We start from the raw sequence: 14289 nt of genomic DNA, 5'->3' as shown, positions 1-14289 counted from the left end.
GTGGACACAAAAAACATTTCCTTTTATATGAGTAAAATGTGGAAAACAGAGTTGTATGCAGGGCAGATTGGGCACCTGGAGCTTCACAATGACAAGGTGGCAAAATTAAAAACCACGTCCATCTGTTAGGAAACCCCAACATAAAATGTAGTGCATTGAGTTGAAATCTCGTTAAAAGAAACGTATTCCATTCATTGTCAACTACTTGCAGGTAAGTGCTGGTCGTGCTGGCCCAATCCTAGTTAGACCAACTCCCTTCCTTGCTACCAACTCAGCTATGAATATTGCATATAGATTCTAACAAAAACCCTTTCAGTTTGCTAGTGGAAATATTCAAGAGGTTATCCAGATAATAATAAAATACAAGAATATCCAGCCTCCCAAAGTTCTTCCGAACTTAGTCCAGCCATGGGATTCCTGAGACGTTATCCAACTTCATACAGTCTTCCAGGATGCACCTGCTCAAATGAGCCTCTGGGTTCTTCCAAACTCATGCCCATAGCAAAAGGGGTTGCAATTGGATAAAATCATCTAATTGTGGCAATCCCACCTTGTGGTGGCAAAAAGATACAGCTGTAGACTGAGGGGTTGACAGCAGCCTATGTATAAACTTATTTTGTATGATCTGCAGTGATGTGCAATTGATATACACCCAGATACCAGCTCCAAATTAACCAATAGACACACGTTTGCTCTAGTATATGGACAATAACTCTGTTACAAGCTTGTGGCCCAACCTTTTCGAGAACCTAAAAACAGCACCTATAGACCTCTGGAATTGCAAAACCCTTATGTTCATTAAAAACCTCCAAATAAGATCATTGTCGAACGGGATACCTAAGTAAGTAAAATGAGAAATTTTATACATGTTTTCTCCTGTGGGCAAAACTTCCTTGTCTTTATCAATTTAGGACCGCATTTCATTATGAATGACTTGGTGCAATTAACTGCTAGACCTACATTCCTCATAAAAGAGTGAAAACGTTCAGCAGGGCCTGTAGACCATTGACTGTGCGGGCTAATTAAATGGCATCATCCACATAGAGTAAGACTGGTGGTCTCTTCAAGTGCTAGCCTTGACTGGCAGTGTAGGACAGAATGTTCCATGAGGAACAGGGTTGGTACTGATTTCAGTAAGACGGGCCTTTGTCTAGACTGGCATGGTGGGTAAAAAGCGATGGACTAGAATGTGGCCTGTTTAACTGCTAGTAACTGAGATAAATTCAAGCATTCAATCCATTACGTTGTTGTTGCAGTTTATGCCCTAAGAGTAACGGGTATACCCAGACGTGGGTTCCATGCCTATTGGTCCAAAGGACTTAAGCTATACCTCACTCATAATACCTGAGTAGGTCAAAACCAGTCTTGCGTTCCTTGTAGCCTCTTCTGGAGTGTCCTGGCAGTTCGGAATGGACTGTTCCCATGAGGAGCAGGGTTGGTACTGATTTGCCTAAGATGAGCCTTTGTCTAGAGTGGCATGGTGGGTGAAAAAAGTAGACTAGGATGCCACCCAAGTGAAGTTAAGCATTCCATTGATCACTTTGTTTTTGTTTTCAGTTTATGCCCTAATCACAACACATATGGCCAAACATGGCTTCTCTACTCACTCAATGCAACTCAAATTCATTAAATAATGTTATGATTTGCTACTAAAATAACAAACTGATATATGTTCCAAAGAAATATCATCTTTATCAGCAACCACTTTGATGTCCTCACTAAGAATACCTTAAAATAAGGGTGCAGTTCTCTAACATCCACAAGCTATTCTTCCATAAATTGCTTGGGGAGGGAGATGAAAAGTTGAAGTTCAACTAGAAGACCACATCCATACCCAGCAGCCTCAGTTTATGTGATTAGCCTTTCATGCATTTTGGTGCATAGTACTTGTTCCAGCAGCAACCACTGAGCAGGGCCTGCAGACGTATTCAGGGGGTACAGGGCCTCTCTACTGACTATCACCTGTGCCCAGTACTCCAGCCCCTCATACCTAACCAAGTACTCATGTCGTGCATATGGCCAAGCCCTATATGCCTGCTCAATATACCCAGTAAATACTCAGTGCAGAATATGGCTTTCAACCATGTCCTGCATCCAGCATCCATGACAGCAGGGGTCAATGAGCACAGCATACTGCCATACCAGTTGGGAACAGCTTTAGCCATTTTCTGTACCAAGTGCTCAAAATTGCGGCATTACACCATTTGCTCTGCAACCATTTAGAATGGATGATGGCATTGTTTGGCAGGCCCCTCGCATAGGCCATGAATGCCTATAGCATCATAGTTCAAATCACTCCCTGAAGTAGGTAGTTGTTGTACTGTATCACTCTAAAGTTCCACCACAGTAGAGCTGTTTTTAAAGAATTTTATTCTCATCAAGCAGCTTTCAGCACCTCTGAGCTCTCAACCTTTATTATTTATTACTCCATCACATTCCCATGCTTAGTGTTCTACATTCCACAACCCCACCTTTCCAATACATAGTTGACATTCTATCACATCTACACTTCTCTTCCATTATATACAGAGTAATTACATTAATCAACTGTAGGAAAGTGCCCCATTTTGCATGGTTACTCCCCCACTTTTTGCCTGATATTGATGCTGACTTGACTGAGAGTGTGCGGGGATCCTACTTACCAGGCCCCAGCACCAGTGTTCTTTCCCTAAAAATGTACCATTGTCTCCACAATTAGCACACCCCTTGCACACAGCTAAGTCCCTTGTAAAAGGTACCAAGGGTCCTGTGACCAGGGAAGGTCCCCAGGGGTTTTAGCATGTATTATGTCACCCTAGGGGACCCCTCACCAAGCCCATGCACATTGCCATTGCAGCTTGTGAGTGTTGGTGGGGAGAAAAATATAAAGTCGATATGACACCCCTCTCGGGGTGCCATGCCCACAAACCACTGCCTGTGGCATAGGTAAGTCAGCCCTCTAGCAGGCCTTATAGCCCTAAGGCAGGGTGCACTATACCACAGGTGAGGGCATTGCTGCATGAGCAATATGCCCTACAGTGTATAAGTTCATTCTTAGACATTGTAAGTGCAGTGTGGCCATATAAAGTACATAGGCTGGGAGTTTGTCATTACAAACTCCACAGCTCCATGATGGCTTCACTGAAGTCTGGGAAGTTTGGTATCAAACCTCTCAGCACAATAAACCCACACTGATGCTAGTGTTGGATTTGTTAAAAAATGCACCCAGAGGGCATCTCAGAGATGCCCCCTGTATTTTAGCCAAACTTCTAATGCAGCACTGACCGTCTGTGCCAGTCTGCCACTTCCATACAAGTTTCTGACCTCATGGTGTGAGAGCCTTTGTGCTCTCTGAGGCCAGACATTAAGCCTGCACTGGGTGGAGGTGCTTCACATTCCCCCCTGCAGGAACTGTAACAGCTGGCGGTGAGCCTCAAAGGCTCAGGCCTCCTGTTACAGTGCTCCAGGGCACTCCAGGTAGTGGAGACGCCCGCCCACCGGACAAAGTCCCCATTTGGTGGCAAATCCTGCTGGAAAATTAGGAAAAACAAGGAGGAGTGACTACTTCAGCTGGGACCACCCCTAGGGTGTCCAGAGCTGAACTGATCCTCTCCCTACAGAATCCTCCATCTTGGTTTGGAGGACAGGGACCAATAGTGTTGGTAGTGTGCCCCCCTCCTCAAAGGAAGTGGGCACAGGAAGGGTGTTGCCACCCACAGGGACAGTAGCCCTTGGCTAATGCCCTCTGACCTCTGTAACACCCCTAAATATAGTATTTAGAAGCACCTCTGAACCTAGCTCACCAGATTCCTGGCGACCTCAAAAAGGCGATTAGAAGAAAGAATAAGCACTGCTAAGCTGCTCCCCAGCAGAAAAGACTGAAGACACCAACTGATTTGGCCCCAGCCCTACCGGCCTGTCTCCAGCTTCAGAAGCCCCTGCTCCAAAAAGGTGACACATCCTGCAGGACCAGCGACCTCTTAAAAGCCCCAAGAGGCCTGCCTATACCACAGAGGACCAAATTCTCCCATGGACAGTGACCCTGTCCAGAAAAAAACTCCAGCAAAGGACTTTAGAACTGCCCCAGTTCCACAATACCTGCCCAGCCCGTGTCCAGGTGGTCCACCGATCCAGAGCAGGTCCACAGGTGATTCTGACCTACTGTCCACCCTGGGTTGACCCCTCCTGGCCAACACGATGACACCTGCAGCCTAAATCTGGAGGACCCCCCCTGACTGTGAGAGAACCAGACGAAGACACTGATGCCTAAAGGTACCCCTGCACCCACAGTCCCCTGGCCTTGGAAAATCTTACCACCTGTCCAGCAATGTTCAGCAGGCAGCCCTCCTCCTTGTCCAGACTGTGGTTTTCCAGAACTGACCCCCTGGATCCAGCCTGCAGCCTTCTTGTGACCCCCGGGATTCCCCTATTAAAAAGTATTGGGAGCCCAACACTGTGTTTGCACCCTGCACCCGGCCGCCCCTATGCTGCTAAGGGTGGGTGTTTGGTGCTGACCTGTGGCCCTCCGGTGCCTACCTAAACCCTGCAGGTCTGGCCTCTGAAGACGCAGGTACTTACCTGCTGGCAGATCCAATTCCTTGTGCCCCCTAGCCTCAATAGTAACTCATTCTAAATCTTGCAGCAACTTTGATCCCTTCACCTGGCCCGCCCCAAGTTGATGGTGGTGGGAGTTTGGTGCTAACTGGAACTCCAGCCTGTGGACATCCTAACCCCTGGCGAATGGAACTGTAAGTCTTGTGCTTACCTTGAAACTGTACTAACTTTTCTCCCCCAGAACTGTCTTTGAAAACTGCACTGTCAACTTTTAAAACAGATATTTGCTATTTATTTGAAAACCATTTAACTTGCCAAATTTAAACAAAGTGGTGGTGATACATATGATTGCTATGTACTTGCAAAGGTACTTAACTGCAAACTAAATCTTGTGGTTCTAGAAATAAAGTAACACAATATATTTTAGCTATATAAAAACAATTGGGCTGGAATTAGTCTTTGAGTGCGTGCTTCCTTTATTGCCTGTGTGTGTAAACAAATGCTTTGCACTACCCTCTGATAAGCTTAACTGCTCGACCACACTACCACAAAAGAGAGCATTAGTATTATCTACTTTAGCCTCTGTTAAGCAGCTGAGGAACCCCTGGACTCTGTGCACACTATGCCCCTCATAAAGACCCTGGTGGTATTACGACCGCCAGGGCCGCGATGGGGGTCGGATTGCCACCAATGTGGTGGTCTGACATCCACAATTAGGACCGTGGCAGTTGCGCCACGGTCGGACAGCCAGCACCACCACTTCTCTGGCGGCCTTTTCCATCCACTGAAGTCCTAATTAGGGCCTATATCTCATTTTAAAATAGTATATAGAGAGCCAGCTTCCTACACCAACACTAACAATATGTGTGTATGGCTAAACAATTTCAATACTTAGTTAATAAATAAGTTCATAGAAAGGATGTGTCCCAGTTCCTGATCATGCCTCCTTTCTTTAAAAACCCAATCACAAACCCTTACATCTATTTTCTTTGCTCCCATTTCTTGCATTAAAATATATCTCAGCTTTGCCTCATTCTTCTGTCACCCTTATCGTTTTTCCTTTATGATCAACCAACTCGCAATTCTTTCCACACAACCGTGCAATTGTTCCTTTCCTCTCTAGTTCCCTTACTTTGAAGGATACAAAAGGTGGCACTCCAGTTATTGAGTGGAGAGTAATCTTATGCACCTATAGACAGCTTTTTCATTCTCTCCTCCAAGAAGTCTATAAACTTAAGATAGAATATTTTCTATAACAAATCGATGTATTCTTTGGACTAGATCATTTGCTTGGGTTCATGCACAATTCCCGAATCTGCACAACAGTTCTGTCATGCTGTTAAAAATTATCTAAACTCCATTGTCCAAAACTATTATCTTTGAAATTCTCTCACTGATGAAAACTTCCTCAAACAATTTGGGGTGTTCATATGTTCTACATTCTTCACAACAAACCATTTTGTGTGGTAGCCAACTAAGATTATCATGCACTTACCTCTGGAACCTAAACTCATTATCGGCACAAGCATATCAATTGCTACATTTTTCAAAGCTTTCTAAGGGAAAGTCTACACATCTTAATGGACCTTGCCTGAGTGTGTTAGTCTTATCAATATTAACAGATGCATAGCATTTATTTACAGCATCCTCAATTGCAGCATCCGTGCCGGGCCAGAAGGATGGCTCTCTAACTCTTCTCTTTGTAATATTTTACCCAGAATGGCTCTCATGTGCCTCTGTTACTAATGTGTGTACAAAGGCTTCCTGGGGGTACTTTTTGATTTCTCCTCATCAGCCATCCATCTGATATGCTCAATCAGTCTCTGACTGTATAGCACATTTCCATTTCCCTGTTTTAGTGTATATCACGTTTACATCCCTGCCTAGTGGTTTTGTGTGCCTCCTTGAATGTAGAGCCCTCTTCCACAGCTTCCCACTCCTACTTATTGAGTGACAACTCCTCCTGACCACTTAGTACACATTCCTCATTTGATTCTAAAGTTTTCTCAAAATCATCCACTGGTAACTTGGAAAAACAATCTGTGACTACGTTCTTTATTTTCTCCATGCATTCTACCCCAAAGTTTTATTCCAGTATAGATATTATCCACCTCGATATTCTTGGTGTAACATTTCCTGCTAGGATTTTAACCCCTTTAAAAAAATGTATTAAAGGTTTGTGGCCAATCCTAATGCTAAAAAGCAGCACATTCAAAATATTGATGACAACAGGCAATGGCTTCCCTTTCAATTACTGAACAAAATGTTTTTGCACTTAATAAGTGTCTTGATACAAGCCCCACTATTTATTTCTCTCCATTTTCTACTTGCCTCAGCACTACCCCATGCCTATGCTGCTTGCATCTGTTGTAATGTAAGCTTTTCCCAACACAGCAAAATGCTGTAGTGTTGGTGCCTGCATCATGCATTGCTTAATTTGCATAAATGCTTCCTGATAATCACTACATTGTTCAAGTGCAGTATTTTTGTCATCAACTCTCTAAAATGTTCTATAACATCAGCAAAGTTTTTTTAACAAATTTCAAACAATATTCCTCCAACCCCAGGAGTTATTTCAACTAATTGTTGTTGACTGGTTTTACTGCTTTGTCGATTGCAGATACTATGCTTTCCTTAGGTCTTATAGCTTCCTATGATATTTTATGCCCTAAGTAGGTTACTTCCATTCATTTCAATCTGCATTTATCTTTCTTTTTTGTCAAACCATACTGCTGTGGGTGCTTCATCACTTCATCAAACAACCTGTCATGGGGAGCCTTACTTTTTCCATTAATGAGAATGTAATTATGAATGCTTATGACTTGTTTAGGTCCTCCAAAAACGTCTTTCGTTATCCTCTGGAACACTGCTGAGACTGATGCTAGTACAAATGGCATCCTACTATAGCAGAAGGCACCGAACCAAGTTACAAATGATGTCAGATGTCCACAGTTCTTATGTAGATGAAGTATCTATTACACTGAATATTGATCCTCCTCCCACAGCGGTTGACATCTCAGATATATTGGGGAGGGGTTGTCTGTCCACCCATATGTTATTATTCAGGTCTGGGAGATACATACATAAAGAAATCTTACCACAATCCTTTGGTACCACTACCACCATGCAAGCCATTCTGTTGGTGCAACAATTTTCTGATTTATTATTTTATCCGGTTAATTCTGGAGCCACGTATTTGTTACAACATTTTTCTATAGTATTAGTTTGTGAAAGAGGCCAACCAACAGACCTTAACCATCTATAAATACCGGGGGATATTTTTGTATTAATTCCTCCTCATGAATCGTCTCTCCATAGGCAATAGTTTACACCCCCACCTCTGTTTAATAATAGGTCCTTTGGCATTCAGATTTAAAACTATGTTCACACCCTTTTGGGAACATCATTCTGATAGATTAGAGCCATAGTTTGTTACACATACACAGCCATATATGACTTCGTTTTTAAACTTAATTACCAACTATCTCATTCCTAAGATGTCTATCCTTTTTCCTCCATTTCCTTCTACCTTTATATCTGGCTTATTCCATTTATCTTGGTTATACCCCTATACTGATGGTATGTATCTTATGATAACAAGTATGAACACTACCCATGCCCATTCACATTTCTACAGCCTTATTGGGGTTCAATTCACAATGAGTTTTTTCTAAACTTTATTTTCGTACTTTGTTCAACACTGGGATAAGTTTTTGTTCACCATTCTGAACCCCCTTTGTTTCTTCAACATTGTCTTGATTCATTGGTGCAAGCCCCTCTTCTACAGTCAGTACCACCGCATGGATGTTCTAGCAGATGTCATCAGTTTTTCTTACTCTTGCAGTCTTAATTTGTGTACTACAAAGCTTGGCATAATTTCCTTTTTCCCTCAGGTCTGACATTTGACATTTCTAGCTGCGCACATGGTACTGGACCCATCATGACCAGGAGCTTTACAATGATAACACTTGGAGATTTCCTCCTTAGTTTTCAATGTTCTGTCATATTTAATTTGTCTTGTTTCAGCAAATGATGAATCTGCATCTCTTTTCATTATTGTATTTCCTATTTCACTTACAGCTACTCTTTCAGTTTAATTCATTTTCTTCAACCAGGTAGCTGTAGATTCCATTCATTTAGCTATTTTGGTGACATCCTCCAGTGTTCAGTCTTTAGTTAAAAGTTTCTCCTTTATTTTCTTGTTTTTCATGCATCTAACGTTTGCATTCAGGAGTAGAATTTATGGCGTTCAAAAACTACATTTCCTTTATGGCTACATGCACATCAAATATCTGTAGGAACATTTCTTATACATTGCCTGGTTGTCTATTTCCTTTCATGTTGATATCCCTGGAAAATCTTCATACAGTCTTCTACCTTCCACTCTTAAATGATGAAGAAGACTTGCCTGTTTTCACACACAACCATATTTTTATTTACCTATCTCTACAAAATACGAAAATAATATTCTCTTCCATTGTTTCCATGTTACAGTGAATCACCAGGTAACAAGTTAACAAAAAGAACAACCATAATACGTTAAAACAGTAATATGATTCTTTTGCCACAGTCAGGTGTTCTGCATTGCTTTATGGCTGTTACTTTTGCTGTTATTGACTGTATTTCCCTGTATTCATGTGTAGTAGCAGCAGGATGTTTCCATTATCAGTTGAAATGCTATGGTTTTCCTCTAATGTAAGTGCCTTTTTCCAATGTATTAAAGGCAGTTGACGTGTTCTGAGAGGATCATTAATGACATACATTGGCATTGAAACTCAGTAGATATGTGGTTTTTCATTTTAATTTGTTTGACTAATATGTAGACTGACTTCTTAACATGCGCTGGCCCAATTTTTTGTTGTGTGTGAGGAGTGTGCTGTAGTGAGGTCCTTCCGATCCCCCTAAAGCATGAGCCTCAAGGTGTGATTTGTGAACTAGAATGAGTTTCAGCGCACCATATGCCTGTTGTACCCATGGGCCAAGACCAGCTTTCTAGCTCACTCCGTCAGTCGATATTAGTTTTTGGGGCATGAAGTAGTTGTTATGCTCAAGTGCTTGTGCGTAAGTCCAGTGCATGTTTCAATGTTTGTTATTGTTTGAATTTTCAACTGCTTTTTTACATTTCAGCTAGGTGACTCATTATGCCAAATTACTGGAAGTGCCTCTTAAAGAGAATTTCTTATTTCATCATAATCACATAGCATTTAAATATTACATTTCTGTTTCATGCTTTGCTGTAATCTTCAGTCAATTGATCAAGAATCACAATATGTCACGAAAATAGATTATTAAATCATTACATCCACATACCCCACCAAGGGTATTTTTTCAGGGAGGTTGTTTCCTCTTTTTATTTCTGAAGTTCTCTCTTGTGGCTTCAGGGATGGAGACACTTCCAATTCGCCTGTCCCCTGCACAAACCTTGAAAGCTGTTGCCAACGTAAAGATTCAATGAAGTCTTGTTTCTTGTAAATCATTTTATTTTCATCAGGCAGCCTCCAGCTCCTCACATTTCTCAACCTTTACATTTCCATGCCCAGTGCACCACATTCCACAGCCCCACTTTTCTTTACATAGGTAACATTTTACCAATTTTACACAATGTTTTTACCTAGCTGACTCTCAATTATATGATCAGCATTTGCTGGTGGCTCAAAAACATTGTTTTGTACATATGTTTTGAAAACAATCAAGTCCCTTCCACCTCAACATGTTCCCTTTCCAAAGTCTAGCTTAATTCATTTTAGAAGTTGATTTAAATTGTGTGTTATTTGTTAAGCATTTACAACCTGCCTTTTGAACACAACAAATGCATAATGAAATGCAGGTGCCAAATAGAAACATTAAAGATGAGTCACCTCATCAATATAAACATCAGTCATTAATGCCTCTTCTGGGTCGGTGTAATGTTAATTAGCTTTAAGTGCTTAAAACGCTTCCACAATTATCATTGTTGAGACCCTCAAGAAGTAGAAGCTAACCTCTCTGATTGAAGATTATTGTGCTTAAACAATCTCTTTAACTAAATAGATATGGTAACAAATACTGCCCTATAAGTGATAAATAGTCTGTTTTGCACAATCTAGATCTCATCACTATATTGAAAAGATTCCTTGATGGAACGTAAGTGCAAAATCAACTATTAAAACTAAGGGCCTGATTCACAAGTGTAAACTTACGCTTTTGTGTTAGTTTAGGAGTGTTTGCTATTCAGTAAGGTATACCAATGTGGTGTCTCCACACATAAAACAATGAGACCGCCCTATCTTTTTATGTGTGCAGATTCTGCAGTCTTAAAGATACCACTCATAAAATACCTTTGTGAATAGCGAACAGTTGTAAATTTCCATAAACGTTTTATCTTGGTGCATCAGGCCCAAAGTGGAGATACTTGAATTTGGACTCTCATGTTATTTAGTTGATTTTCAGTTTTTGTTAGCCATTTCAGTCTGCAGTCAAGATGAGATTCCTTCCGCCTAGGATCACAATGAATAATTTTAGTGAAGTGCAAGTCTATTAGAGACAGTGGGGGTCATTCTGACCCTGGCGGTCACGACCGCGAGAGCACCGCCAACAGGCTGGCGGTGCTCTCAAGGGCATTCTGACCGCGTCAGAAAGGGTTTTCCGCTGCCCTAAGGAATCCTCCATGGCAATTCCGACACCCCATACCGCCATCCTGTTCTTGGCGGTTCGGCCGCCAGTAACAGGATGGCGGTATGGGGTGTCGTGGGGCCCCTGGGGGCCCCTGCAGTGCCCATGCCAATGGCATGGGCACTGCAGGGGCCCCCGTAAGAGGGCCCCACAAAGAATTTCAGTGTCTGCTTAGCAGACACTGAAATTCGCGACGGGTGCAACTGCACCCGTCGCACCCTTCCCACTCCGCCGGCTCCATTCGGAGCCGGCTTCCTCGTGGGAAGGGGTTTCCCGCTGGGCTGGCGGGCGGCCTTCTGGCGGTATCTATGGGCAAACTTGACAGTGAATCCTCTTTACACTTCTTTTTTCATTTCAGCAAACAAAACAGATGGTTCAAGTGTGAATATGATTCCTTCTTTGGGATGAAATTAACTCTGGCAAAAAAGAGCAATGTGCAGTTTTTTTCCTTGAAAAATCTTGTAAAAAAAACCAAAAGTTGTATAATGAAGAATAGATAGTTACAATCTTAAGTCGAAAAGTAAGGATCTTATTAAATAATATAACTATTATACGCACTGTTTACAAGTGCTAAACTCTGTAAGGAGACTGCCGTTTTATTACCCAACTACATCACACTTAAACCTCAGTATTACCTTAACACATAAACCTAGACTTAAACAAAGTGTTTGTACTTTATATTTCACCAGGCGAAATGCCTATTTTGTTGACTAAATTTGACTCACTACCAGCTATAATCGTAGATTAAAGTGCAGTGGTTGCAGTTTGTTCCTAGTTGCACTTGTCAAAATTGTTACTAAATTCAAAATAGCAAAAGAATAAGTTGATATAATTTTCACTCGCAGCTCTATTTGCTAAAGTGCCATTATGCTGTTAGGTACCATAAACCTTCCAAAATGCTTCCTCCTCACAAGGGAGAAGGTTATTTTTGTCAGTCTAATCCTCTCGTAGCTGTAATGTTCATTTTGCAAATACTTTTACTTACATATATATTATTAAAGGAAGTGAAATTAGCAGATAAGTATTGCCATTATTTCTCCACCCCTCTTAAATATCGCCATTAACATATTTCCTCTCTAAAAGTCAAGCAGAGCTCCTTTTTGAAGCACCTCACTAGCCCAGCTGATGAGCTGGAGGGTCCCTAATTTCACTTGTTTATTTGTTTATTTTGGATCCAAAATCCATTAAACATAATAATTAACAATTTATAAGACATCACATACATATTGCTGTTACACAGGGGTAGCTACTTAGCAATGGCAAAGGAGCGTTGCCTCCCTGGCTAAGAGCCAGCAGCTGAAAAATAAAATTATATTATACTCTTGTTTTATTTTTCAGCTGCTGGCTCAGCTAGCAGGTGCAGGGACAGGCAGAGCTGATCCATGGGAGGCTGGAGGAGGGGGAGTGGAGCATTTCAGTTTGGCCAGTTGTCTCAGGCCGATCAAACTGACATGCGCACTTAGGTTTCTCCAACTCGACTTTGTTGCACAATCGGGTTGGAAAAACTGCACAGACACCCATGCAGTGTCTCAGAGGCAGAACAAACCACTCAGACCAATCCTGGCACTGCTCTCATGCTAGACATAGCATGAGAGCAGCGCAGGGTTTGCATGGGGAGCCTGGGACTGCTGCAACACCAGGAGAGCAGAGGAGCAACGTGGAAGACTGTGTTGGAAAGATAAGTTCTTATTTTTATTTTATTTCCCCCGTTCCCTCCCCGCCCACCCTACATGCCCCTCCTGCCCCTCCCTTGAGATTTGTGTCAGCTGCAACCTCTGTCACATAAAGCTTAGATGAAGTCATACAAAAAAACAGGCGAAAGTACCACAAAAAAACATACAAGCAAGGAAAGTGCTATAAATGAAAATGTGCGCAAAACAAAATGTAAAAACACTGCCTAAGAAAGCATTGCATTCTTACAACAGCACAATTATTTCCACAAGAATTCTTGCAAGTAGGAAAATTGACTTCAGTGCCTAAGATCAAAACAACAACCAATCAAAGTACTTTGAAGTCAGTTGTGCAAAGAAGCAATTGTAAAACACTCTCAGCAGAAAATAGCGCTGGTGCAAATCGTCAAAAGGTGTTCTCAAGTATATAGACCTTCATAATGCACAACAAGAGTTTAACATAATTTAGCATAGTACAATATAAAATGCAATTAAAAAAGTTTTTTTTTATCATACATACGAAAGATAATCAGTTTCATACACTATGAACTTCTTACGAAAAAGCTACGTAGCACATAAAACGTTTGCCACATTAGTTACAGTTGCCTCATTGGAGTCAGAACTCAAAACCCTTAAAGTGATTTCACATTTTCTGATTCACAGAAGATGACATACAGGTTTAATCCACTTCTTCTGTGGGATAGAATAAGTGTTACAGAAAAAAGAGGAAGTAATGGAGGGTTTTGGGCTCAGTGCTACATGATGGACGAAAAGGGCTAGTGTAATATTTCTCTCTCCAGCGAATATGGAATCTAATAGGCAAGGTCCCATATCTAAATTTGATATATAATTGCTTGGCTAATGAGCAGGGAATCTTATTTAAAAAGGATTCATAGGAGGGGTAGATTTGAAGTCCAGAAATCTATCCGTCAGGCGGCCGGCTTGCATGTAGATAGTCCCTCCTCCCAAAAAAGAGCCTTTAGTTTCTCATTAAGCCTTCGTTTGGACATTAGATGAGCATTGGTGGGAGATTCCCAAAGAACCGGGAGATGTAGTCTAAATTACATATTTTTTACTTTTTACATAAACTAGGCAGGGGGTTTTGAAGTAGCTGTTCAAACGTACAATTTCCTTCAATGATGTCCTGTAAATGGCTACCTCGTCTGTCGACCACAGTCTATGCCAAAACAGTAGGGGTGTGGATTTAATGGTGGAGAACATCAGATACAGGCCTACATCAAGCAACTAGGAGAGGAGTGGAGCGCTCGGTGGAAAGTTTAATAAAGACCTTAAGCACTTGTCTCTACTTTGACAAGTCTGTTGTCTTTTACAGACCCCCACACATCTGAACTGTAGGGAGTCAACCTCCTTGCCTTGATGTTGTATGTTTCTGTGGCTGGAGACAGAGATCTAGACTGAGTATTCTTGACTGATT

This window comes from Pleurodeles waltl, chromosome 1_1 (genome assembly GCF_031143425.1).
Source record: "Pleurodeles waltl isolate 20211129_DDA chromosome 1_1, aPleWal1.hap1.20221129, whole genome shotgun sequence".
Lineage (NCBI taxonomy): Eukaryota > Metazoa > Chordata > Amphibia > Caudata > Salamandridae > Pleurodeles > Pleurodeles waltl.
The sequence above is the reverse complement of the archived record's forward strand: the minus strand, read 5'-3'. Positions refer to the sequence as shown.